This window comes from Salvelinus sp. IW2-2015, linkage group LG27, assembly GCF_002910315.2.
Source record: "Salvelinus sp. IW2-2015 linkage group LG27, ASM291031v2, whole genome shotgun sequence".
NCBI classification, from domain to species: domain Eukaryota; kingdom Metazoa; phylum Chordata; class Actinopteri; order Salmoniformes; family Salmonidae; genus Salvelinus; species Salvelinus sp. IW2-2015.
The window spans coordinates 34,632,275-34,638,274 of record NC_036867.1 but is presented as its reverse complement, the minus strand read 5'-3'; the positions used below and the strand labels follow the sequence as shown (position 1 = coordinate 34,638,274).

General features: G+C 41.0%; 1 protein-coding gene across 1 annotated transcript in view; it reads right to left on the bottom strand.

The window, feature by feature from the left end:
• The window catches only part of LOC111953360 (bromodomain adjacent to zinc finger domain protein 2B-like), a 74,759-nt gene that overhangs the window by 68,067 nt on the left and 692 nt on the right, over positions 1-6,000 (bottom strand).

Below are 6,000 nucleotides of genomic sequence, written 5' to 3'. Positions count from 1 at the left end.
AAGGCCAACAAACCCCTATTCCTAATTGTTCTGTTAATTTTATTCGCCAACTAAATCAAATTTTTAGCCTGTATGGAATGATGTCCCTACAAGTAGTCGAATTTGGGGGCTGTTTTCTAGTCTGATGCACACTACCACATCAGGTGGTGTCTTAAAGGCTCAGTGCAGGTCAATCATTTTTATATATATTTCCAATACATGGCGTTGGAAATAATATGTGAAGTGGTTGAACGATGATAATGGCTGGTAAAATACATTTCAGCCTTTTGGCCTTGTGATTGGATTTGAGCCTTCAGGTTGACATCGCCCATGGGGTAGAACTGAGTTTAAAAGACCAATAAGAAAGGAGGGTTGCGAACCTCCTCTGGCTCCGAGTGGGCGCAGTGGTCTAAGGAAATGCATCTCATGTGCAAGAGAACATACTGACAGTCCGGTTCAGCATCTAGGCTTGTAATCTGACATTTGGCTGTGATTGGGAGTGCCAATAGGGTGGTGCAACCAATTGGCCGCAGGGTAGGCTGTCATTGTAAATAAGAATTTGTTCTTAACTGAAACTTGCTAGTTAAATAAAGATCTTCAAGTTTCACCACTTCCACTACAGACCTACTCCCAGAAATTCCAAGCAAAATTCTAGGCTTGAGTAAGATGCTGCTTTGCTAAAATATAGCATTTTTTGTTTCTTTTTGGGACATTTAATTTAAAACATCAAAGTAAGTTACTTAGTTGTACCCAGTAAAATTATGATTGATGACTGTGTGTGTGTGTGTGCCTGTGTGTGCCTGTGTGTGTGTTTCCTTTTAACAGCCACCCAGGGTCTACTCCATCCTCCTCAATCCTGCAACCAGCTGTCCTAGTACGATGAACAACATTGACCATCCCCGGCACCACCACAATATAAAACCTTACACAATTCTCATTCCCACATCCAAAGACATTTCTATCCGCAATGCCAACAACACAGCATGTGAGAGATACTGCAGATACGTGAATAGAGCATGCAGGCTGCACACTATTTTAGTAGAGAATGTAAAAGGGTGATAAGCCAACCAAACAGGCCTAGGCTAAGCTATACTACGATCGGTATTTCCAATACCGTCCCCATTATCACAGTAGGCAGGGACTCCATCACTGGAGCATTCCAGCCACGGCACACACAGGCAATATGACAATCTCTCGCTGGTGAAGACCACTAAAAACAAGCCCTTTCTAATAGTGGATTGCTCCTTACGCATAGCTTAGGATATACCCTCCTTCAGATGATGTCATTCGAAAGCATCAACCTTGGACCCACTCTGAAGGACTCATGTTGAGCAGAGCTGTGTTTTATCTGACTCTTCTGTCATAGAGTATCAAGCCATACGCGTTTAGCATGGCTACAGACAAGACAGAGTGGCTGCCGTTAAGCAGTAGGCCTAGCTAATCTACTACTAGGCTATGAACGGAACCATGTTGTTTTGGGGGAAAAGGATAGTCTTCTGTAGCCTAATCTTGGCTCAGTTCCTACATCAGTTAGCCTAACCGATGCTCTTAGTTCTCATCAGGCTATCAGCATTTTAGATTGAAGTGTGCTCATTCGGGGCAGAAGGAAGGAAACTGTAAGGCCTAATACCTGGCTACTGTAAGCAATAGCCTACAGCTGAAATTAAAGACAGTTTTTTGTCTCTGCCTCAAACACCCTCACAAACCAAGTCAATAGGCCTGGTTTTCCCTTTGTGACTGTTTTGAGAAAACTGGCAGGTTTTATGATACAGTACAAAGAAGGAAAAATGAATCGACAGACAGACAGGCTAGCCTACTCCTTTACAGACTTTCTGCAGAGCTCAAGGACTTTGAAAATGAGGCGTTACTTGAGGGAGAAATCAACCTCTTCACCTTGCCAGTGGAACAACAAGCATCTTGACAGACAGACCATGAAAAAATAACCTTGAGTTTCATCAAGGAAATTCTCACATTGAATGATAAATAGGAAGAAGCCTAGGGAACGGACAAAACAAAGACCTTAGCAGCTAATCGGCTCCTTTTCTCCCAAACATGGCCTCCGTGTCTTTGGTATTTCAGAAACAAAGTGAACTTGGCGTGACCTGGTTGTACAAAAGGCATTTATGCTACCATTTTTGGAGTCTATGAAAGCACCAATAACACATGGATTATTTGTACGTGTTAAACAAGCCAGACTGCTGTAAAACTGACATCTGCTTGTACCAGTAATGCTCCCCTTGACACGGTTACTTTCAGATCATGTCACAAACTGAACCAGGCCACCATAGATGCCCATAGTATGTTCTTGCACATTGCTGACATTCATCTTGCATACTACCACCATGTTTGTAAAATGGATGTGTGTGCTATAATGTAGGCTAGGCTATGTAAAAATGCATGTCGCTACTTTATGTCAACTTTATGTACAGTGTGACTAGAATAGCAAAGCGAAGGTGAAGTAGATCATACGACCACTAACAAACTTGTCATACTGTCATTAACTTATGTTATGTTCTGTCAACAGTTGTGCTAATGAGTATTTGCTACACTTGCTGCAAGTAACATTTTCAGACTTGACAATCATTGTGCACAGTAACAAAGGTTTAATAGCCAACAATAATAATCAGCAGTAGCCTAATTAAACATTTAGGGTTTTAAGCCAATTCCTGCATCCCTAAAGGGCCATCAATTTCACCACGCATCTTTATAAAGGTTAGTACTTGACTTCTGAGAAGATTGGTGTGTGTGTGTGTGTGTGTGTGTGTGTGTGTGTGTGTGTGGTGTGTGTGTGTGCTGGTGGTGTGTGGTGTGTGTGTGTGTGTGGTGTGTGTGTGTGTGTGTGTGTGTGTGGGTGTGTGTGTGTGAGAGAGAGAGAGCTTGAAGTAAACACAGGGTGGATGACTCGTGACAATCCAGGTTTAGGTTAATTAGGCTCTGGTTGATTAATTTCACATAACACAAAACAAACTTTACTTCCTCTTTAGAGTTGAAAACTTGAAATGAGTGTGAACAACACACCACCACTAACTACAGTGCAGAGATTTCACGACTTTACCCAACTGTTCGTTCCCTTACCACACATAAGATCTGTTTACAGAAGCTAATCAATCTCTGTGTAGGCCATACAAAACAACATAAACAAGGAAATCAATGCCAGAAACAAACAATGTAGGCCTTCGTTTCTAGGGTTACAGTAGTAAATGCTTCGTACAGTGTCTCACAAACAATGAAGGGAAACATTGAAACTAGCACAAGGAGGTGCGGTATAGGAATATAGCATGCTAATCAAATTCAGTGCACACTGCAATCAGTGAGAGGCATGTGGGCATTGCGTTTAAGATCAATTCAAAGGTGGCAGCGTAGGTCGCGACAAACTGCTTGATTGTTGACTGGATAACCATCCTCACCTCATTTCAAAAGACAAAAAAGTGATGGACACCAAAGCAGGCACGTTCCTCTAACATTATTACCCCTAATTTCAATAGTACAGGATTAGACAGAATAGACTTGTGTGCATATGGGATTGTCTGTGAAAAGCTGTCCAAGTTTGTTCAGTTTCAGCACCCCCAGACACAGGGCTCCTAAACCTAATTTCTCCTAATCAGCTTAGTCAATAGCAACCGTTTGGGCAGTGTTGGTAGACATGCAAATAGGGCTTAAACATGTCTATCTTTAATTCCTGAATGTTCAAGTCAAGCGGAAGTCCTTTTTATCTCCTGGCAAGAAAAACAACATTCTGTGGGGGGAGAGAGGAGAGGGGAGGCGAGGTGAGAGAGAGAGAAAAGAGAGAGGGGGGGGGGGAAAGGGGGAAGAGAGAGAGAGAAGCACTACAGTTAATTTTTTTTACTTCTCTTGGCCAGGCATGGAAACATCCCTGATTTGAGTATGCTTGAGGTAGCACAGTTTGCTTCCATTTCAAACCAACATCACAAACAAGCCCTGACAGATTTGTTCTCTCTCACTCGCATTATGGGGAAACACACAGCAACACAAGTATATTAGTGCTCCTCTGCCCTGTTCTGCTGTGTGTGTGTTCAGCTGCAGCACACACACACACACACACACACACACACACACAAAAGAAGCTAACAATAGCCGTTTGTAATAGTGGTGGAAAAATGGGAGAGACTGTTCCGTTTCAATTCACTGATACCACTAATGGCTTCTTAGCAGCTCCATGAAATCAAGCAGCTGTCATGTCCATGCATCAGCACAGGGAGAGGAGAGGAGCCATTCCCAGAAGGAAAAAGGCATCGCGCCTCCCTCAGCAAGGATGTTTGGCTAAGCATCTGCTCCTGTGCACTTTAGCTTTGCAGCAGTAAATATCCAAACAAAGAGGGTGGGAGGTGAAACGATTAGATTCCCTATCACAAAGCATCATTGTTRTTGTTCTTTTACAACAACTGCTTGTGAGACAACAACTGAGATCCATTTTAAAGACTATCACACAGGGATATGGTGGATTCACCAGAACAACTGGTGATGAGAGTATAATCTCTAGTGTGACAGGAGATTCTTCAATGATAAACTAGACAGTTTGCTACTTTGGGTAGCCTATGTTTGAAATCTTTCCTCCGCTATAACATCAACAAAACACACAAATGAACCATGTTATATGTTATAACATGGTAATAAAAAACTCAAACCAGCCTACTGTCATCACTACCTACTGTYTCTGTCACACCTCTGCCATCTTCTCAGAAATTAGCTTTACAATGACAAGACTGTGGATAACGACGAGGCTACATGTTGTTCAATAGCGCATACCACTTATGGCGTGACAATTAGGCCCAGACCTATAGTCATCTAAGGTGAACATTGTGATATTACCAGTAGATAAGCCTAGGCACACTATCTTTGCCTTTTATTTGTAAACACGTGTCAACGACTCCCACATTGCAAAGGGGAGTAAGCAAATGAGAAAAGAGGGGAAAGGGGAAATACTAATAATAGTTTGCTTGACGAATTAAAAGTTGACATTTGTGTAAACATCCATAGCTGTTAATCAATGTCTAAACGTATTAGACTATTTGGCAATTAGTCCATTCAACAATATATTTTTTAAATGCAATAACAAAACATGATGATACACTGGGCTATATGTCATAACATCATTCTGATATAGCATATTTATTCTAATCGCTTATGATTAGCCTGTGTAAYCTATTGCCTAATTCCAGCGGTGAAACGTTTAAAAAACACATAATATGTGCTATTCATGTTATTGAATAACAGTGTTGTGACAAATAACATCTTTATCAAAGTGTCATTGATAAACTAGAAATCGTGCATGTAGAAAACACCTAACCAAGTTCAGTGTGAAAAAAATCTAGTTTAAAAGGGCAGTTTGCATGCCATCTCCACCTGCCACTACTTATTAAAACACACCGTTTGTGTATTTTGCGCGTTCAAAAACGTGTATCCGATTATTGCAACACTGTATAATGTCACTGTAACATTGTAGCTGAATCCCACTCTTCTTCAAATGTAACACCAAATTGTTCCTCCTTCCAATCATAGGCTAATGTTGGCTACATTTTTCTTAAACTTCACATGACGTCATCGTCTACATTTCTTTCCGAGTCTAGTTTAAACTTTCTCTATGTAAAACATGGATACGTTTCCTTCAAGCGCGGGGTGCTTAGGGAATTTAAATCAACCAAGATGGCGAAAGGCTTGTTGTTTGGAAGGGTAGAAAAATGGAGGATATTGTAATATACACAAAGGGATACATTTCAACAACTCGGCCAGGCAGCAGCTGCTTCTTGTTTGAGGAAGCAACAAAGATAGCTTTAGCCAGTTGTAAAAAGAGCCTGAAACTCGACAAAAACATCAAACTAATTTTACTAATAAGATATGTAATTTTACATGGCAAACCATAACACAATCTGTTATATTGTTAAATSAAGTATTTATGTTTATGCTTACTAATTATTTTATTTTCGCATTGAAGAGCTATTAGCTGGCTCGGATTTTGCCCTGTCTGTAAACGGACAGCTAAATAGACCAAAGGTAGCTTGT